This window comes from Manacus candei, unplaced genomic scaffold, assembly GCF_025592945.1.
Source record: "Manacus candei isolate 608988 ecotype Guabito, Panama unplaced genomic scaffold, ASM2559294v1 h1tg000077l, whole genome shotgun sequence".
In the NCBI taxonomy this organism is placed as follows: domain Eukaryota; kingdom Metazoa; phylum Chordata; class Aves; order Passeriformes; family Pipridae; genus Manacus; species Manacus candei.
Window position 1 is genome coordinate 5,826,586 of NW_026138125.1, and position 23,127 is coordinate 5,849,712.

Genomic DNA, 23,127 nt, shown 5'->3' on the forward strand with positions numbered 1-23,127 from the left:
AGAAAAAAAACTTCAGGCATAAATTCATTTTAATGTTACTCCTAAGTGTCTACTAACTCACTCTGCAAATGCCAGCTTTTTTATTAATAATAATATTTTTTAATAAAAGCTGTTAAAAACTTTTCTAAAAATTTAAAGTGGGAAATGAGACATATATAAAATTAAATATTAAATAACAATGTCCAGCTACAAAGACACGCACTTTAAAAGCATCCTACTACTCACTGTCCTACCAAAGATCCAAGTGTAGCATAAAACAGATGGATAATAAAAGGATACCACTTACCCACTTTAATCTATCCAAATTGGAAAGAAGATATTAAGACTCAGAGGTACCATTTAAATAAAGGAATATGCATTGTATAAAATGTCACATTAGAAATGCTAATATTTTAATAAATAGATATATCCCAGCTCGCGTTCCTTTGGATTTAAAGCTTTATAGTATTATAATGTGCTGAGTTAAATACACAGGGCCACGGTCAGAAGTGACACAGATGGTTGTGCAAATGTCACCCTGGTGAGTGTGTGAGGGAAAGGGCAGGGCCAGGAGTACTTTATAACAAGGAGTAGCTGGATAGAAGCAATAAATAAATAAATAAAATAAAACTGTAATAACAAAAAATAAATCAAATAAATAAAAATCATGCAAACGAGCGCTACGCAAACTCAGCACATCTTTTTAAAGGGCAGGGAATCACGTGGTGCCTCTTTCTCCACACAAACAATTGTCAGGATCCCGGGTGTGTTACATTCAGGAGGCTGGTGCTGGGTGAAGAAACATCAGGGCTGGTTGTTTTGGCTGAATCTCTGATGGAATTGGTTTTTCGGGTAAACAAGGCCAGTGCCTGGAGCAAAGCACTGCAGTGACATGGCCAGAGAAGGGCACAGGTAGGTGTCATACCATGACAACTGGTTAAAGAGGGTTGAATTTTTTTCCCCCCATTACTTTTTAAAAACTGTAACTGAAAAATCTGGGTTTTTACAGAAATGCTTTTGTAAATTAAAACCACACATCTTGAAGAATGTGTTATTGTTTGGTCACAAACACTCTGAGTAATGAGAAACTTTCCTGATCAGCTCCCCACTGTGTAGTAACTCGAACAATGGTTGTTCCATGAAGAAACAAGGATGTAAGGAAGAAAACAAGTCTTCCAAGAACTTCAGTCCATCATGTGCTGTAACATATTGACTGTTGAGGCCAACACTGGGTTCAATGAATTAACTGAGCGACTGTAGGGACAGGACAAGGGGGAATGGCTTCAAACTGACAGATAATAGGGTTAGATGGGATATTGGGAAGGAATTCCTGGCTGGGAGGGTGGGGAGGTCCTGGCACAGGTTGCCCAGAGAAGCTGTGGCTGCCCCTGGATCCCTGGGAGTGTCCAAGGCCAGGTTGGACAGGGCTTGGAGCAACCTGGGCGAGTGGAAGGTGTCCCTGGCCATGGCAGGGGGTGCAACAGGATGAGATTTAAAGTGCCTCCCAAACCAAACTTCTGTGATTCTGTGACTATTCCATTATTCTCAAAGATAAAAAGATCAGGAAATGCAGCATATATATCACAATGTGTGCAAATACAGTGTAAACCCCAAAGCACTGTCCCCTTCACATCAAAAATTCAATTTGCTTTGGCAGACTCTTACCATGAAGGATCCTTATCCCTTCCTGTCTCAGAAGTTCCTTAAAATACAGTTTGGAGTTTTTAGGAAGACGTGGAAGCAGCAGAATTTACAGTGCTATGGCTAAAATAACAGTGCATTTTATTTTAATGAATTTAACTTGGAAAGTGTTATATTTTACATGATTAACTCTCTTCTTTTTCATCTGCAGTTTCCTGCTAGTGCTGCAATATACTATATCTAATATATAAATATATATATTTATATATGTAATATGCATATGTATAGATAATATTATATATCAAATTATTATATATAATATATTATAATATTGTTTATATATTTTATATACATTATTATATATCTAAATATAATAGATATCTATATATAATTTGCAGTGATATAGTTATATATGTCTCTCTATATATAGTTATATATATCTATATAGACATATACATATCTCTCTATATAGTTATATATAGCTATATAGAGGTATATACACATATCTATACATAATTTTCAGTGATAAATCTATATGTCTCTATATATTTTCATATATACATATTTATAGACATACATGTATCTATATAGGTATATATAGATACATATATCTATAGATATATATGATCTAATAAATAATGTATTGCAATCTCTAATATATAATACATATATGTATCTATAATATATAATACATATTTCATACATATATATATATACATTCATACACATAAATCTACATCTTATATACACATAAAATTAGATAAATCCCTGGATTTTTTCACGAGGATTTAAATTTTTTTTTGCCTAAACATCACCCAAGTACCTCGGGGTTCCATTTCCAGTGCCACTAAGTGTGGAGGTGCCTGACCATGTTCCTGTCACTGGGGACAGCAGGTCCTTCCATCTCCTTAATGGACATTCCTCTCCGAGTGGTTCTGGCCTACCTGACTCTAATCCTTTAAATTTTAATTCACTTTACATTTAGCCGAGTCATAAATACCATTTAGGTACCAATATTCTGCTTTATGCAATCCCTAAGGTGGTGCTTTTATTTTAATGAAGCCATTTGCAACTTAAGAGGGAAAAAAATATTCCATCCTTGATTGAATATATTTGTCAGTTTTATTCCCGACTGGCGTTTTTATGTGAAAACTTGAATAAAACTAGGGGATAGCTGCTTACCAACTGGGAGAAAAGTTTCAGTGTGTTTTTGCCCGCAAAAATTAGCTGAATAAATGGTCTTTTGAAATTCATTTGGAGAACACAAAAGTTAACCTCGACCAGAATAAAAAATAAAATCGAGACTGAAATTACATTACACATGAAAAAGTTCCTTGGTTATTCGGTATTTTAGAGGAAATTACACAAGAGGAGATAACAGACCTTTCTATTAAAAGTCTAACTTTCTGTATTATAGAAAAGTAGTGATTTGCTGCATTTCCACAGTTATATGAGAAGCCAAATGTTGGGAGTTTTCAAATATTATTTGTTTTCTCGTGTTTTATTTTGTTCAGCACTTTATGTACAGTAAGTTCTTGTTGTTACACTGGGTGGGAATGTGTGTTCAAGCAATTCTTTACTTCCTTCATGGGCTGATATAGAAAACAAGAGGAGATTCAAGACAAAATCACACAACTGACAGCAAAGTTCCCGATTTAAATCTGCATAAGAGCCTTGAGGGTCTCCCTGTGACAGAGTAAATAGGATTTTATTGTATTATCACTTTCACAGACCAAAATAAGAATCAGATTCTCAAAATAAAGACCAGGTTGAGCAACCTGGTCCAGTGGAAGATGTCCCTGCCCACGGCAGGGGGTTGGAATGAGATGAGCTTTAAGGTCCCTTCAAACCCAAACCATTCTGTGATTCCATTTCCAAACACATTTAGAATCATCCAGATTATAAAAAGTATTCCAAACAGAAATATTCCTCACAGAAATTCTGAACAGGGCAAACACACATCCATACTGAAATAACCAGAATGTGAAATTCTGGGATTTAGTTCCCTTAAAATCATAATAAATTATCTCCTCACACATCCCTCCACAAAAAGCGCAGCAGCAGAACATGTTTTCCCAAAAAGCTGTTGGAAAGTGTGCTGTCAGAAACACCCTTAAAGATAATTCTGGCTTTAGTTTTATCCTCATAAAATTTCACTGAGGCAGGTAAATGGCATTATTGCTATTTTATACAGAGTAAATTACATCATATATCCCACAGCTGCCCAGATTCAGCTGAAATCACTCTGAGTTTAGTGTCTGGAAATACTACAAATACTCAATATTCCATATAAACCAGATCACAGCTCTCCAGAAGTAGGGGAATGCTGTCTATCTCAAGGTGAATACCACCTTAGTGAGGAAGAGAAGCTCTAGAATTAGAGTTCTTAATTCAGAAAGAGTTGTAATTAGAATTATTAACATTAGCAATTGCCTAATCCTTACCTAAAAAATCTGTTATCAGAAGGGTGAGAAACTTTTAAAACTATTTTAAGTCTGTTTTATAAAAATTATTGCAATGTAAAGACAGGTTTTCCTGAATACTTAATAATTTTGATGAACTGGCAACCTTTTTCATTTAACTGGACAGAGATGAAGCTGCAAAATGTTTCAGATCAGGATTTATCTGCTGATCTGGGCACTACTAATTTTTATGGATTTGTGTACCAACTAACTCTATAGTGCAGATATTGTCATGATTCCTGCAAAAATGGTTCCTTGGATATTTAAAAATGCACCTTTGAAAACCTATCCAGCCTTTTGGTTTCGTCTTGACCCAGAACATCAGCCTTTCCTGCTCTTTGGGGAAGAGGCAATGCCTGGAAAACTGGTCACTTCCTGCTCAGTCAAAAGGCTAAAAATGAGAGATTTATATGAATTTCCATGGTGATGCAAAATGTGAGCATCTGCTCCTGGAGATTTGAGAGGTTGGAATACCCTGTTCTGGTCCACATGACCAAAGCCCCACCCAAGCATTGTTATCCTGTTATCCTGCTTCCATTAACCATCCAAATGGAAAGGAACATTACTGGGAATTACCTGCTTCAGGAAACACCTATCAAAGTCTTTGGGTCCAGCAGCAAAAAGCTGATTCCACACAGACAACCACATTTGGTTTGATCCACGACTCCTGAAGTCAGTGGGAAAAAATGCAATTAAGGTCCAACTAATTGATGGATTGGGTCAGCGCTCCGGTTCTCTGCGCATTCAGATGTCTATTTTTTGCACTCAGCCAAAAGATGTTATAAGTTTGGTTTTAATTAATTGAATGGTGCCAAATTCACAAGGATGAAACCCTCAGCTTTCTGGAATCCTGCAGAATCCCAGCAAAGCTCAGCTCCCAGGAGGAGTAGCTGTGGCACAGCCCTGCCCCTGGAGCCGTGTGGGCACCGAGGTTTGTGGGCAGCCCCCGAGCTGGGTCTGTTCCAACATTCAAAGTGAACACAAAAGTCTCCAGCGAAGGGATTTAGGTCAGTATTTACATATTTGTCCAGTGACATTATGGGTGCTGTCAGCTAATGCAACAAATGCATTTGTTGTTTTGATTGTTTATATTTTGGTTGCTTAGGGTTTTAGCTCTGTTTAGATTGTTGATATCTAGCGATACATATACTTGGAATAAGGGCAAAGCCAAGGTCAGTGCACTGACAGATTCATTTCAGACCTTGCAGAGTTGCTGGATACTCTTGAGGCAATTTTTACACCGACAGATGAGCTCAGGAACAGTTTCTCTCATCACTAGTGAGAGCTGAAGTTCTCATCAAGCAAAAATTGTCGGGTGGTGAGACCAGACAGCAGGTTTTGTCTGATACGGATCTTGATTTAATGAGTTGAAGGGAAGTCTGCAATAAAACTAATGCAAGAACACTAGACAGCCCTAAGAAAGCTGTGAAATGTTCCTGCTTGTTCTTGTGAGTCAAAACAACAACAAAAATAAAAGTATTTATAAGAGTAATTACTAGTGTACAACGCTGATTATTTTTTTCTATTGTATGTTTTCCTCTGCTGCAAACCAGTTATAGATCTGGCTGATTTCCTACAAAACAAGGATATCTGGCTCAACAGCAAATCCCAAGACTTTATAGAGGAGAAAAAGCATGGATAATTATCCCTATTTTATGGGTAAAATGAGCTACATCCAGGGTGACCTGAGTTGCCCAAAATCATCCCACCTGGTAGGGGTTTAAGGAGTCACCTCAGTATTAATTCAACATTTGTTGTAGGTGGTACTATCCACGTCTCATTGAACCAGATTTATTTATTATCTTATCTTAAAGACATTTATAGGAGTAGATAATACAGTAAATATGACTCTGGTCTAGGCAGAAGCTTTGAGTATCACTCATCCATCCTTAGACCAGATTTAAGCTCAGAGCAGATCATACACATCTGTGTCAGATACTGAAATGACCCACTGTTTAAAAAGAAATAAAATGAAATTAAATGTATAGACACAATTAAAAATTCACGAAAAATTAAAAATTAAAATTTAAAAATTCAGTATTTTCCCGTTGAATGCACATGCAGGTTGGATAAATACTTCTTAAGCCATCTTTTCCAGACACTCCACCACCAAGCATCCTGAGAAAACAATATTTCCAAAGTATAAGGCTCTCATCCCTGGGACTCCACGCAATTTCCTACTGGATATCAGAGTTAAGGACAGCGAGATTTTGCTCTTCAGGGCTTAATAAATATTCAGAAAAGCAAACAGGGACCAGGGAGACTTTGGTCAAGGATAAATATATGTTTTGAAATCTCATCAAGCAAAGAGTGCAACCACCAAGACCTGAAACAACTCTTAAATCCACGGCTATGGGGGTCAACCTTAATTTATAGGAATTTATAACATGATTTTCTCAAACCTCTTCTCTCTTTTCTTTCTTTCTCTTTTCTTTTTTCCTTTCCTTTCCTTTCCTTTCCTTTCCTTTCCTTTCCTTTCCTTTCCTTTCCTTTCCTTTCCTTTCCTTTCCTTTCCTTTCCTTTCCTTTCCTTTCCTTTCCCTTTTTTCTTTCTCTTCTCTTCTTTTTGCTTTTTTTCTGTCCAATTTTTCTGTTTTATTTTATTGATTTGCAATCCTCTTCATTCTTTTTACTACTACGTATTTTAACTTCTTCTAAACACAGACCTTTTTTTATTTTCTTCTACCTATAACTTGTTTTTATCCAAAATCTTAGTCCAAGTGGTCAATCTTCCACCTCTGGCTCTGCAGTCCATGTTTATAGTTTCAGAGTTTAGGGATAGAAGTAAATTTCATTATCTTTTCTAATCTCCACTTCAAAAAGGGATTTTCATCCTCCAAATTAACATTTTCTCCCCCCAGCATGCAAACAAGCACCACCACTTCCCAGACCAGTTTTCTCAATAATTAGTATCAAAGACTGATGTATCTGGCAATTCCAGTGCTAGAATAAGTATTTCCTGAAGGGTGTCAAAATCAGGCTGGGCTATTTATGGCACTTCATAACAAAGTGAGACACACAAAGCTAAAGTCATCCCCAAAGTCTACTTTATCTTTCCCCCCCCAAAATTAAGAGTGTGTCTGAGTGCACTGTAACATGTGTGTCACATCACGTGGCACCTTCTCTAGCAAGCAAGAAAACGTAGGAAAACTCCAGACTCAGAAATGCAGTCACCTCAAATTTTAGCAAATATCTTAATTTCTGCCCACATCAGACTTCCTCTGACATAAGAGCCTGTGTTTTAGAAAATTGAAAGAAAATTAGTAGGAGCTTCGGGTGGAGCTGCCTAAAAATTGACAAACACTCTGATTCTTTGCAGATATTTTGTTACAGAGCTGGACCTTGCTTTGTCTGGTTTATTTACGCTCATTTCCTTACCCCACCCCTCCTGATGGTCCTTTCCTTGGCACGTCACTCCCACAGAAGGCAGGACAACCACACTAGTCTGACACTGGCCTTACCTGGAATCTTCAGGAACAGTGCAGGCAAATTTTTAAACCTGGAGCTGAGACACAAGAGTTACCACAGCTTGAAAAATCACTAATGTGTGCTGAAGTATCTGCTCTTGGAAGGTCACCAAGTGGGTGCTGAAGTTCTCTGCCCCGTTTGCACAATCTTGGGCCACCTCAAAAAAGGATAAACCACATTGGATTACACCTCTTTCTTTCTATTTGAGGATAATGTATTTTAACTTCCCTCTGCCACAGGCTGTGAGGGTGCACCAAATTGGTTTCTGGGGCTCAGCTGATGTCTCTTAATTTGTCAAGGCACAGTAACTCAATCCCACACCCAAACATCAAGCAACAGTCACTGCTTTATGCTAAATTCCTTATGCTGGGAATCAAACCATGGCTGTAGGTATTAATGTGCCATCATGAAACACCAGAAAATGTTAAAGAACTTTTCTTTATTACAGTGGTGGTGGGTCCAGTTGGGAATTTGGCTACAACCCAGTGTTTGATCTCACCACCAATGGCAGTGATCTCCCTAGGAATCCCAGCCTCTGAGATCTTCTTTCTCAGACAAGTGCAGGAGACAGGAGCAGATCTGATCACTTGCAATTACTGCTTTGAACTAAAGCCTGGAGTCCATGGGAGAACTTTGCTACACAACATTTCCCTCTAGCCATGTCCAGATATGTTAGAGACATGTTGTGACCTCTTATATTTATTTTTCCCCCAGAAAAAAACCACAAATCTTTATTTATTCCAATCTGATTTAACAAGAATACTTGAGGTTCACTATTGAATAGGGCTTTCTTTTTAATTTTACTCTGCATTCACTGTGTATAATTACTTACATATTAAGCTAAAGTTGCTGTTCATCATTCTGTCTAGCAAAAATTTTCCACAATTCTAAATTATATGGAGGGGGTTTTTTGTTTTGTTTTTTTGTCAAAGCAAGTACCAGACTTCATATCTCTGAGCTTCACCTTATTATTTCTAAATACAGAAACCCCCTCGTGTCCTGGGCTGATCCCACAGCAGGGGCAGCAGGGCAGGGGGGTATTCTGCCCCTCTATTCTGTTCTCATGAGACCCCACCTGCAGAGCTGCCTCCAGCTCTGGGGTCCCAGCCACTGGAAGGACATGGAGCTGCTGGAGAGAGTCCAGAGGAGGCACCAGGATGATCAGAGGGATGGAGCAGCTCTGCTGGGAGGAAAGGCTGAGAGAATTGGGATTGTTCTACCTAGAGAAAAGAATCTTTGGGGTGATCTAATTGTGGCCTTCCAGTACCTGAAGGGAGCTACGAGATGGAGAGAGACTATTGATAAGGGCCTGGAGTGACAGGACAAGGGAATGGATTCAAACTGACAGAGAGGAGGTTTAGATTAGATATGAGGAAGAAATTCTTCCCTGTGAGGGTGGTGAGGCCCTGGTACAGGTTGCCCAGAGAAGCTGTGGCTGGCCCTGGATCCCTGGAAGTGTCCAAGGCCAGGTTGGGCAGGGCTTGGAGCAACCTGGGCTAGTGGAAGGTGTCCCTGCCCATGACAGGGGATGGAATGAGGTGAGCTTTAAGGTCCCTTCCAACCCAAACCATTCTATGAACCTGTAATTCTTTAAAACAGCATAAATTTATTCAGCTTTCAATTTGCTCTACTCCCAGTCCTCTCAAACTGGTGATTGAGGAAGCTAAAGGCTTCCAGGAGTGGATTTTGGGGTGGATTCTGCAAACCAGCCTAGACAGGTCCTGGTTTAACTTCTGGTTGGTTTACCTTTAGCTTCTGAGCCCTCCTGGAGATGTCGTGGAGCTGTGCAGGTCTAGTGCAGCTGTAAGAACAATTTCCACAGTGAGCAGCCCACGGTTATTTTTCTTGACACTCCACATAATGCCAAGATACTGAGCCCCAGCCAGGTCTATAAGCACAGCAATATTTACTTCCAGCCATTTCAGTGAATACCTGGGAAAGGATTCCCAGGGCAGACAAGCTATTAGTGGCAGCAATGGGTATCTATGTCACAAGATGTGGTAAAAAAATAAAGTGCAAAATTAAGCTCTTTACCGGCTGAAGGAGATTTTTGGTTTAGTTGACTATACAAAGATTGGGGATAGACTCTGTTTCACCTTATAAAACAAATATTTAAGATCAGTAAGACATGGTGCAAAACACTTAACAGGGTGGCCAGGAGAGATATGAAATAAAAGCTACTTTATAATAGACTTAGAGTAAACAAATAACGTGGATTTTTTGGACCTGATGAAAAGATTGCAAATTAGATACCCCTGAATGTTATTAAATATCACAGTCTCTGGATCTTTTGGCAAACTTCATGAAAGCTTGCACAGTGCTTTTGATGTAAAATCAGCTTCTCCAGTGCATGGCAATGGTGTCAACGTTTATTTTGTTTCTCTCTGGCAGATACTGGAACACAGAGCAGATAAACTGGCTCACACTGGGTTTTTCAAAGGTGACAGGGTGAAAAACAAGCATCCCCCATGTCCCCATCCCCAGCACCCAGCCATGTGCTCTTAGCCTGGAGCAGGAGTGGGTCTGTTTGTCCCTGACATTTCCTTTGGAAGGGACAGGATTAGACAACTCAGATAAATTTTGGACCAATTGTGACTCTCAGTAATCTGACTGCTGTGCTGGGTTTGGGAGGAAAAAACACAACAAAGATTTCTCATGGTCTTCCCAACAGCACTGGGGGCTTTTCTGCTCTGAATTTGCTGTGCTGGAGCTCCTTTGCCTCAGGATATTCCCTGCCAAGATACTCACTTTTAGGAGGAAAATCTACTTGGAGTTAAATCTGTGTGGATCAGAAGCAACCCTTTATCTAAACAAGAAGATGAAGCTTTAATTCATCCATTAATGGCATGATTGACTTCTACGCAACCATTTTGCCATTGAAGAGCAATAAGAACTGTTCCTATCTATATAAATCTATCAAAATAAAATGATACCAAATAAATAATATAAGTCTATAAAAAAAAAGTTTAGATAAATGTTATAATGGGTTATAAAACCATATTTCTGTATAAGTGGTCAAGTCTTTGTGGATTCCCCCAGTGAATGCCCTAATCCACGACACTGTGGTCACAAAGCTTGAAATTTGGGAGCTTGGTGCAACTTCTCTTGCAGTGTTTGGATTAAATTGGCCACAATCTCAAGGCTTGAATCTCTGTTACTCACAATGGAAATTTTCCTGGAAAAAAAAAATTCTAAAATCTAAATATGGTTGTCTTTTCCTCCAACTATTCCAAATATTTGGCATCTTGAGGTCTGAACAGAACACTTTAAAAAATACAGACACCTTCCCCAGTTGGATCTATAAGTCACTTTACAACATTCTCTGGTTTTACATCTTCCATGAGGAAGACCCAGAACTTCCCCAAAATTGCACAACTACTGCTGATTTTTGCCTCACATCATCCTAAATGTTAAGTTCCCCTGTTTATGTGCAAGAACTTCTCGTGGCTTCCACTGCTCCCTTGCCTGAAGACAGGTTAAAATTTAGTGCTCTTTAGTGATACCACCAGGACTTTAAATCTTCGTTAGACCTTTAAAAATCCTGCCCCAGACTGGACAAAATTCCCTGTTAATTCCTCTATGTTTTCTGGCAGTCACTAATGGGAATGAGCTGTGCTGCCTCCCAAGCTGCCCAGTGCTCAGGTCAGCATCCCACACCACCAGGATCCCAAAACATCAGCATCCCAAACCATCAGGAAAGGGCAAACCAACACCAGGCAAAACCCAGAGGTTTAAGTGCAACACGTCCTCTTTTTTGTCCGACAGAAAACTATATCCACAGCCAGGTTTTAGCCTTCAGGGTGACCTTTCAAGAGCAGCTTCCTGATGATAAACCTGGTTTCTATCAAGCTTTTCAACAGGTGAACTGTCTAACAAGCAGCAGAATCCCTGTGCTGCAGAGATTATGCTCTGAAGCCCTAAATGTAGTCAAACACTGGGGTAAATTTAGCAGGTGCTTGGTGGGCAGTTATTAAGTGATTATTCCCTCTGCTTTCCAAACCTTGGGCTTTCTCTTGTAGTGACTCTTCCAATGTCTTTGAGCTCCCTCTCCACTGAAGAAATTCTCTCCTTCAACCCACTTTTGGTTTTTTTTTAAATCATTCATACACATTTACAAGAAATTTACCTTTGCCTCAAATTAAAAACCGAATTTAACTTATTCTCTGTCCTTCAATACATATTATTTCTGTATTTAATATACAGCTGCATTCACTGTGTAGAAAAGGCATCCTCAGACCAAGCTATTTCCCAGACCCAAAACATAAATATATGGTTGATTAATTCAGATATCATTTTTAAATTATTATTTATCAAGGAGTGTGGTGTTTATTTAGTATTCACATATATATATATATTATTTATTTGATGATAACTTAGTATGGCTTCAGTTTTCCTTATTCTTTCCTAAGGCTTGTTCTTGGGAATTATCCCACGTGGGATTTATAAATAAAAGGTTGAAGATTTACCTATAGTAACACACTTCTTTGCTGATGAAAGCCAAGGGGAGAAAAAACAACAACAAACTAACAAGAGCATCAGATTTAATCACAGTTTCATTTTTATCATGAGAATTTATATGAAGGAAGGTATTTTATGGCTGCCATGAGAGACTTCACCTATAAAAGACTGAGATGCATTCATGCAGTACATTTGCTGCACCTTCCATTGCCTGAAGCGACTCCCTATATACAAAATTTCCTTTCTTTCTTTTTTTTTAAACATCCTGAAAAGCAGAATAGAAAAAAATCCTGCGTGTTCCTCGGCGTTGCTACAGGGGTTAAATTGTTAATGCTTTACTTTCACTCTAGTTTTTTATCAAACTTTCTTTTTTCCCTCCCTGGGGATAAACAAATGGACAGCTTTCCTCTCTAGTATTCCTCCTTCCATTACCATCACAGCAGAATGCATCTGAGACTATAATAATTCAGTGATGAAATACAAAATGTCGCAATGCCATCTCTCTTAAAGTGAACTGAGATTTTGTTATGCCATTTTAGGTGCACTAATAGCTCCTAAAGTCCCATGGAGTATCTTAATGTGAATTTAATGAGCTGATAGCATATAAATGACAGCACTGTGAGGGTGAAGGTGACATAACCTTTTTCCTTCTGTTTGATGTTTGTCTTTGAAAAAATACAGATCTTTTCCAAACGTGCCGCATTATTGCAGAGCGCTGCATCATTCAGCGAGGAGCCCACCATTGTTTTAGCATTTTAAAGCCCTTTTCTGCACTCTCCATGGCATTAGGAACACCAGCACTTTTTAGCTCACCATTAGGGTAATTAAAAATCTCCACACTTCCCCTGGCAGCTCAGTGCCAACACGAGGCACTCCGGTGCAAATCCAGCGACAACCCATCGCCTAGGTGGGATGGAACCAGCAAAATCCTGCACTAACCACATGGAAAAATCATCCATCTTTACTTCCTGGGCATCATCTCCCACCAAGGATAACACTAAGAGGTCCACTCATCACTGCTGACTCCCAAACCCCGTGTGTGTCATTACCAGAGCGTTGTCATTTATAAGGAGTTGCCTCCCTTCGCTCAGCGGTGTCACACCCCATTGTGCACCCAAATCCCAGCCACCTTCGGGGTGGTAATGGGCTGGAATCCCATCAGCACTGGCTTGGATCAGCACTGCCACTGCCTGCACAGGGGAGGGAGGGACAGCTGGTAAAAGATAAATCTATCAGTGATCAGATGTATAGAAAACAGAACTGGCAGATTAAGGAGGTAACCGAATGTATGAGGTTATTAAAGCTTGCCAGAGTGTAGCAATGTAGCTTTTACTCTGCAGTTTGAAGTATTGTCCTCGAAACTTTCAATTCAAGCTTAAGAAATGACATCTCAGTTGCTTTTTTGTTCCCCAACCTGAACACACAGAGATATGTCAGGCAATGATTCGATCACTTTTATGCTAAATATTCTGCAATTGAAAAGAAATATTAACAACTTTAGCTTCTCTTTCACCTATTGTAATAGATGAATAATACCTATTATTCACGTATTGTAATATAGTTTTATGCTCATTAGCTGAATGTAGGTCAATCAAAGATTTATTGGCATCAGTTTATTTGTTAACTTTAAAGCACATGTAGGACAGATTAGGAATAATTTCATTGACAGCATATTTTCTATCTTTTTTTACAGTTCCAATGCTGTTACAGGCAGTACATAAGACTAAGTGAATCAAATTTCCGAAAGTTATTTCTTCCACCAGTAGAAATGACAGCATTTGCTGTTCTGAGAAAGACATACCTTGGGCTGCGTTTGACCAAGGGGAAATAAATAAATAAAAAAATAAGCAGCTTACGTGTTTCAAAAAGTTGGAATTTTGGCAATGTGTGAAATTTGTTTAGAAAAACCTTGTCGTTGCCAGGTGACAAGGCAAAACATATCACATATGCTTAACAACCGGCTTGTACATATTTTGTCTTTCCAAGGTTTCTAGGGCTGGTCAGGCACAGTGATGCATTACAGCTGAAGGAGCTTCCAGCAGGGACAAATGTTTGTCTCCTTCCAAAAGAATTTTCCTAATCCTTAAGAAAAACAACTCGATATTTCTCATTGTTGGATGATTGAGTAAGGATTAATTCTGTTCAAAACTCACCGTATTTCGAGTCATAACATGCATATCGCATTTGTTGGGGATGCAAAGGTTTGGCACATCGTGCTTGTTAGCATTTCATGGGGTAGGACAGCAGTAGTTCTGTTCTTACAATAATCTGACATCTTATCCCTGTTCTGCTGTCAGACAGCAGCATTGAAACATAGGGATGTCTAAGGATCAATGATGATAATGTGTTTAAACAGATCCTACTACTTACAAAAGCCACTGTTGTCACAGTCCGAGCACCTTAGGATTTCTGATGTTTCCATTTCATCAACATGTCATTCCACTGATGCACTTTGTCATTCCAGAGGAACTGAATAATTAGTTCAGGTTGCAGAGGAAGTCAGAGACAGAGCAGATAAAAAAAACCCAATCCTCCTACACTCAGATCCCCCTTCTCATCCCAAACCTCGGCTCTTTTTGGGAACATTTACACGTATCCCATGGCCTGCAGTTGGAGTTAATGGACTTCAAACATGTGAAATTAATTGTGGGGATAACTCTGAAACAATTACCTTTTCTTGGAATCCCAGTCAACAACTCCTCTAATAAATCATGGTGCTGCTCATGTTCTGATGATCATTAGTAATCAAATGCATCTGTACCCTCAGCCTGTTTGCTCACTTAAAATACTAAAAGGCAAAGAAGACTTTGGTGCCCAAATTCCCACATACTCATTGTGCAACATGGACAGAGGACCTGATTGCCTTCTTCCAACCACCCTCTTCTACCTGCAATTATTAACTGTTTCTGTCATTATGCAAACTTTCATCCCAGTCTTAATTTCTCTTTAAAAATGTTCAAGCCTAAATACTCCAAATATTCTCTGTTTTGTTTTGTGGGTTTTTTTCTCTCTCTCTTCTTTTAACATTCCAAATATTAGTGTCCCTCAAAGGAAAATTCTGCATGACTCATGAGATGAAAAAGTTTTCTCTCTAATTACACTTGTCAGTAGAAAGCCATGAATCAGTTCTCAAACAGCAGCACCGATTCATTTAGAGCAATGAGCATCATGTTGTTATTTCTCCGTGGCATGAAGGGTCTGCCCTCAACTCCTCTGTGCACTCAGCTGATCATTGACTTTTATACACGTGGATTTGCTGCCAAAAATTTTCCTTCACACCAACCTTTAAAAGTCTGCCACCCCTTTTCTCCATCTTGTTGTACCTATTCCCACCTACCTTGGGGAAAAAGCAAACACACACAGCAAACTCAACAGTAAAGTACTTTTCTCTCCTTCGGAGAGTACAACTTCTGGAATTAGATATCCAGCAGGAACACTTGTGCCTGCAAATTCCAGTTTGCTCTCCCTGCCCGTAAACCATGCAAGCCAGCAAACCAATTTCCTAGAATCCTCATCAAAAGACAACAGCAAAGGGCTCTAATGATGGTCAAATCAAATTTATTTAAGAGGGAATAAGAGACCATGAACACAAAACCTCTCTGCGTGGCTGTCCAGATGTGCTATGCCTCTACCTGCAGCCATTAATATTCACTGGCTCTTTAAAGCTTTAAAAATTCAGATTTTATTTATTTTTTACATCCTTTTTCAACGTAGATTATACCCCTTTGCAGAACAAGGCATCCATTTACCCAGTGGAAACTTCTACTGTGAGATATGATCCCAGATGAGGTATTGCCTCAAACAGAAAATGAAAAATATTCCATGCATTTTAAACATGAATCCAAGATCATAAGTTACACAACTGCCTAATACATTTCTGCTATTCTCTGGCAGGAAAGAAAAACAAAACTGGCAGCTATAGCGATTGTATGATGATAATTATTCAGAGAAATAATTACACAAATACCTGTTCAAATTACATATGACATGGAATGAGTCAAAGGGAGACGAATTTAAAGTGATAGTTAATACTCAGAAAACTTCACTGTATGAGACCGGGCAGCAAAATCAGAAAAATAAGTGTATTTACTGAAATCTTTTTACTTTCTCAAGTTTGTAAAAAGGGGACAAAAAGCAACAATTCTCACTCAGTCGGGTCCAGCTGCAGGGATTTGGGGGCAGGAGGTTCCCAACAGCAGCAAGGAAAGAAGGAAAGAAGGAAGCTCTAATGCAATTTTATTCTAAGCAGACTGTAATCAATTCTTTGTATTCACTCAATAGCATCAGTCCTCCCTTGGCTGCAAAAAATTACACCACATTAGAGGTGAGAAATGGAGTGAGATGTGGCAGAGCCAGGGAGCCCCTTGGAGCTGAGGCCCAGCCGGAATTGCCACCTGCATCTCTAAGGTCACTTCTCTCTGTACCCAAAGCTAAAACCTCTCATTCAAGAGGTTTTCCTCTGTGGTTCTGGTGGCTGCAGCTGCCCTCATCCCATCACCTGCATCACCAGGTGAAACATGCAGACACTGAAATGATCATCCTTGGAAAAACAACGAAGACTCACCACATCTTCCTTCATTGCTGGCTCTCCTTCTGCCTTTCCCACATTGCACTCAAGCTTTTTGTTCTTACTCTTCCAGCTCTTGCTTCTCAAACACCACTCCATATTTTCAACATTTCTGCTTGTGTGGTGTCCCCTCCCTCCTTCCATCCAGTTTTTAAACCTCTGTCCTCACTTCCAACAACTTGTTGGACTTCATGATCTTGGAGGTCTTTTCCAACCCTGTTGATCCTATAATTCTATGACACCTTGGCCAAAGCCCTTTAAAGAGAACAGGTTTTTCATTATATGTAAAAAAGCATACAAAGATCCTTAATTTATCTCTATTAGCTACAAACATTTACCTGATTATTCCTTACATCTGTTGTTATTTCCCTTCCCACTGTATCACATGTGATTTGAAACTGGTGTGACTCAGCTGAAGTCATAAGACAATAAAATATTACTTTGCTTTATCTTAAAAGTTCCTCTCTTTGCACAGACCACTCAGACAGGCAGAACATCACATGCACCATCCTGCATTAATAATAACTTTTCACTTTGTATTGTAAGAACTTTGGAAAATCAGCTCTAACAAAAATTTATCTTCTAATTCAACACTGGGTCATCAAATCTTTCCATGGACATGACAGAAGGGTTCAAGAAAGAGTTTAGATAACTTGAGTTTTTCAGGAAAAATTTGCCTCAAAGAGAGGAAAAATTTCCAGACAAAAATCCTTTTCTCACATCTTCTTAGAGCTGAACAACACAAAATGAAATCTTTGGCTTTTAAGTAACTGATGCTATGATCAAATAAGTGTGTTGAGCAATTTTCATCAACTTTCTAGTGACTTACTACAGAAAAACTTATGTTGCCTTACTATTTTCTTCACTTTTCACATGAAATCTGTTTACCAAGTGTTTCTCTTCCGTTCTTAAAGGTACAAAAAATGGAAAGAGGGTGCTCAGGGGTTCAAGAACTACTGCAGAGAGAGGGTTACTCCATCAGCTCCAATCCAATAGATGTTCTCTTGTCAGATGTTGCTACTTGCATTTGACCTCCTTTTCATGGACCATTTCATTGCACAGTTTGAATTTTAGAACTGATATCACAGTTGTGAATACTGTACAAAACTTACTCCCTAAAGTTGTCAGTGGAAATGCAGCAAGAAAGATGGCAAAGGCTGCAGGATACAAGTGAAAAATGGCAAAAGACAGAAAAACACTGTTCTGCTGACAAGTAAATTACAGACAGTGTAACTTGCTTAGCTTGCCATATCAAAATTTGCTTTCTCTGAAAGAAATGTTAAGAATATTTAGCAAAGTGGTTCTAAAGTCCAGCCCAGGAAACATAATAAGTTCTTTTTTACAGAACGAAGCACAGTGAGTGGTTCATAGAATTTACAGTTAATTCTACCACTTCTTTCAGTATCCAGATATTGTATTTATTTCTTCAAGGCACATAATCAGCTCATTGCATTCTTTCTAATTAAATTAGCTTCCACTATACAGTCCTTCAGTGTTATAGTATTCTGGGAAACAAAGACATTGCCATAAAAGCAAAAGCCCACCATGGACTCAGACAGTTAGTTGCCCAAAATTTAAATTAACTTAGTACTTGAAGTTAATAATATATATATATATTTAATTTTAGTTTTTTTATGTCCCCCCATGTTGTTTTCTTTAATGGTTTTGCCCTCAAGGCACTTCTATAAGATAGTGAGGTGATATTACCCCTACTTCAGGGATAGTACAGAGTGCAGCTAATTTACTCAAGGTGGAGTCTGAGCCAACCTTGGGATCTGGGAACAGATATTTTACACATCATCCTCAAGCATCTGACCCACAGAACTAGCTGTCCTTAGTGCAAATGAATCCTCACTGGAAAAACTACAGCAGATCCTTTTTAATGGGCAAAATCAGGAGAGGTATGTGAATTATTATAGAATAAAATGCAAATCAAACCTCTACATGCAGGGCAGGGAAAGGTGGGGGAAAAGCAGCTCCTTGGGAGATACACTGAGGTTTCCAGGAGCAGGAATAAGACACTGAGCTCCACATAAATTTCTAAATCTTGCCAAAAAGGAAGAAGTTTAGATAAGATCCAGACATGTTGGCTTTTCCTACTTTGGCCACTGTGTAAGGAAAACTCTGAGGTTGTCAGGACTAGAAGAAAAAGCAAGTTTTTTCCAATTTTTATTTCAGTTTTATTAAAAAGAAAAATGAACTATATATTTGGGAAGAGGAAGTTCTTATTCCAAGGAATCAAGTAATTAATTTCTATATCCCAGGCCAAGAGCTCTCCCATGGTGGGTTACAAGGTCACTGGTGGAGCCGTTGGCAGTGTTGCTGTTTCCCATCCCCTTTCTTGGGGTTTAACACCTTCTGCAAAGCACAATCAACTTTTAAGGCCCACTGTAAAACTTTAATAGCACTTGTAATTAGAGCCAACAGTGGTAGTTTCTGTGATGTCTACGAGGGCCTTAGTCAGGGTCCATAAATTCCACTTCACTTGGGTCAGCCATCGATCAGGTGATAACTACTGTTCCCTGCTCCTCACCTGGACTGGCTGGGGCAGGAACCATGGAATGGTTTGGGTGGGAAGGGACCTTGAAGCCCTTGTTCCACCCCCTACCATGGGCAGAGACACCTTCCACTAGACCAGGTTGCTCCAAGTCCCATCCAACCTGGCCTTGGACACTTCCAGGGATGGGGCAGCCACAGCATCTCTGGGCAACCTGTGCCAAGGCCTCACCACCCTCCCAGCCAACAATTCCTTCCCAATATCACATCTAATGCTCCCCTCTGGCAGTGGGAAGACATTGCCCCTTGTCCTGTCCCTCCAGACCCTTCTCCAAAGTCCCTCTCCAGCTCTGCTGGAGCCTCTTTAGGCACTGGAAGTGGCTCTAAGGTCTTCCCACAACTTTCTCATCTCTGGACAAGTGAGGGCAGCTTTAAACCAGGATCTTTAAGCTGGTTTTTGTTGTTGCTGTTGTTGTTTTTTTAAATAATCTGAAAGAGTAAGAGCTTTGGTTTGGCTGGAAGGGACCTTAAAGCTCATCTCATTCCAACCCCCTTGCCATGGGCAGGGACACCTTCCACTAGCCCAGCTTTTTTCAAGCTGTGTCCAACCTGGCCTTGGACACTTCCAGGGATCCAGGGGCAGCAACAGCTTCTCTGGGCAACCTGTTCTAGTGCCTCCCTATCCTCACAGGGAAGAATTTCTTCCTAAAGGACAAAAGAATGAAGCTGCAATTGCCATTGGGAACTGATTATTCTTATAGCATATCATGATAGGTGTGGTTATCAGGATATTTGGCAGCAGCTTTTGGTTTACTATCAGGGCATGGACTTTGCATGAACACTGTTGTGCATATTTTATTATCACACTGTGAAATGCATCCTGAGTCGTGTTGCCTGAATAAACTTTTCCAAAAACAAAATCCCAAAACCCACTAATATAGCAGTGAATGAGATTTACAGCTCAGGCTTCTGAGCACCTTTGCTGCACAAAAACTGTTTATTAGCCCAAGTTTTCCCTTTGTATGTTGTGTTTACTTGTTTCCCAGCAGGGTCCGCTGATGTTAATGGACTCACAGCAGTGCATTCTACTTCTGTTATTACAGGTCTAATTCAGTCATTAACATTTCATTAATGGACTGGCCTCCTAGCTGTTTGCATGGCTGTCTAGATATTGATGAGCTTTCTAGGATAGAAAACTGGTATTTAAGGCAGACTCTTAAAGGTTTATTAAGATGCTCGTGAACCTTCATCGCATTCCGTCATTTATTTTGGCAGATAAAACCAAAGCCTGGAATGACTTTGCATTGCAAAACTTTTCAGCACCTGAATAGACCATTAATTCCTTGCAAAAACCCTGAGGAGAAGGGAAAAACAGATTCCAGAGTTACATCACCTGGATACAAATCTTGAGTTCCTGCCTTAAAACCAGTGAGGCTCAGCAGTGCCAAGTCCACTGTGCTCTGCCTTGGAAGGAATTGCATTTCAGTGGGACACAAATTGATCCCTTTTTCCAAGGGTGTTCTGCAGCTCCAGTAGTTCACAATTTCACGTTCTGAACTGGAATTTTAATCCTTCCCATTGGGAACTGCCTTCCTGGTACCAGTGGAATTAGTCAAACCAAGGTTGTTCGGAAGAGCAGGGTGGTATTTTGGGGACCTTTGGCATTATCAGCAAAAAACAAGATTTATCACAGCTTTTAGTCTTGTTCATCAACAGTGTAGTGGAATTAGTTGTAAAACAATCCAGGTAATATCTGTACCTTCCAGTGGAAGGTAAATCTCCTTAGGAAATTGCTCCAAGGATTATGAGGTGCTTCCTTTTACCACATCTCTGCATTTTCCCAGCCAAAAGGAACGTGTGTTTTCAGGCACCACAGAGAATTGAACTACCCTGCATTGTATCATATGAGTGTCTAATGCAAGCACTCTCTGAAAATTACTAATTTGATATCATAATTACGCTTGTAATATAAAATTATTAAGCACTGTCATATTGCACAGTAAATGGAACTTATATTGATGTAATAAAATGTATTTCAATTCCATTACAATAACTTTATCATGTTCTTTAATGGCACCCACAGTTAACAAAAATAAGATACAGCCAGGAAAACCACTGTTGAAGAGTACCCTGTACTGCAATATCAGGTCACAAAAGATATCATTTGTGAGCTTCTTTATGTGCCATTTTACATTTATGAACACCTGCAACTTATATTTGTTTTTCTTACAGAATGGGATGTTAAAAAGCAGAGGATTAGAGGCCAGTAAACAAAATCCCCAGTGTAATTTCCCTCAATAAATTCAGCATTATATATGCCTTTGATTTCTGCTTTATAAATGGAGCCGTAAATATTATTGATCCTAAATTCATATTTTTTTTAAGGATCTTCCTAGCTCAGTCAGTCAGGTCTATGCCAGGATGACATGAAAATAGATCTCATATTATGAAACCTGAAGCTTATTATCTTGATAAATGTTTGAGAAATCAGAGGGCAGGGGGTGCAAAGAGAAAGGAGGGACATTGGATTTTAATACTAATAAGTTCAAGTGGGTTTCTCCTCAGTAGAACTGTCAGGGTCCAGAATGTATGAACTACTTATTTAACTGAGGAAAGAAGAGAAAAAAAAAAGGGGAAAAAAACCCCAAACTAAAACAAAGAACAATTATGAGAAAAGATGCCAAATCCTCATCTCAACATTTTTCTTTTGTCTGTCAGGATAAATAAAGGGAAGAAACAAACCACAACTGGAAAGGGGGAGAAAAAAAACCAGTCAGCTAAAATGTCATGACTTGCTTCTCTGCAGGTGTCAACTTGACTTCACTGAAATGGCAACACAACTTTGATTTTCTCATCAGGAAAAAATGTTTATTCCCTCCACCAGACCTAACAGATAAGAACATACTGTGTGTAACGTTGCATATTTTGATATTGTGTCTAACCAGTCTTAAGCCACATGCTAGAAATATTTTGTGTGCTTTGCCTGGAATTGTTGCCATGAATTATTAAATTGAGCTCTTACTTTTTCATTAAACTGGCTGCCTTAATAATTTAAACACAGGTCTTTAAGAGACTTACTGTATATTGATGATCTTCCTGGGAAGAACAAGAACCTCCCAGTTATGTCTCTCTTGATTTTTGGGGGGTTTTTAGTGCTTTGCTTATGATGCATTACTAGATGTTTTTATTATTTAGAACACCAGACAGCGTTTCTCTCCATTGGATTTGTCATTGAGAATTAGGCTTGGATATTCCTGCAGCATTTCCAATCATGGGAAACTCACACTTCCCGAATGTTCAAGTGCACCTCATGGGTACAGCTTCAATTTGCTGCAGGAAATGAGGGAGGAAATAACCTTCCAGGTTTTTATGTGTGTGTGCAGCAGCTTATAATGAGCCACTGGTCCTTTTGGTTGGCAACCTTCTTGCACCTGAGGAATACCTGGTGCTCCAGAGGAAAACCAAAAACTTAAGGAAGTGTGAAAGAGTTATAGAAGTTACAGTCTGATCTCAGGAAAAACCTCAACTTTCTTCTCAGCTAATCTGAATAAGAAAAATGCACTTTTTCTGTGGTGACAATGGCTGAAAATGCAGTTTTTGGAAAGTTTGTTGGCAAATCAAAAAAAATCAAACCCTTTAATCTTTTGGACTCCACTCAATTATAGAGCCAAACAGCAGACCAAGAAGCACTTGATAATGTCTCCCAAAAACTCAGAACAAACTCTCAACTTCCACAGCCTTCCTCTGGCAGAAATAGAGATGCTAAAATCAGGAATTTCAGGAGTCAGTTGATGTTCATACGATCCACGGAGATGTGTCACTCAAGTAACACAGCCCAAAATCAACAAAGCCTACAAACATTAACTTCAGCCATCACATAAAGGATGATCTTCCTTGCCACAGGTTTTTAAAAGGCATCGTATTTCTTTCCCACGTGTCCTCGTAAAACAAACCCTTTCGTTCTGTGATTGTGGGGCTGTGTATTTTTATCACTGAATGTTAGCTACTGCTGAAAGTGAGAAAATAGATTTTGACAGTGGAGAATTATTCCCCTGCT

The 23,127-nt window shown here is 39.2% G+C and overlaps 1 long non-coding RNA gene across 1 annotated transcript in view; it reads left to right on the plus strand.

Annotated features, from left to right (window-relative positions):
- Nucleotides 1-1,286: 1,286 nt before the first annotated feature.
- LOC127481222 (uncharacterized) overlaps nucleotides 1,287-23,127 on the plus strand; it is a 459,181-nt gene continuing 437,340 nt past the window's right edge. Inside the window, exon 1 of the long non-coding RNA XR_007908156.1 lies at nucleotides 1,287-1,329. This is a non-coding gene — a long non-coding RNA (uncharacterized LOC127481222). The remainder of the gene's footprint in view (nucleotides 1,330-23,127) is intronic.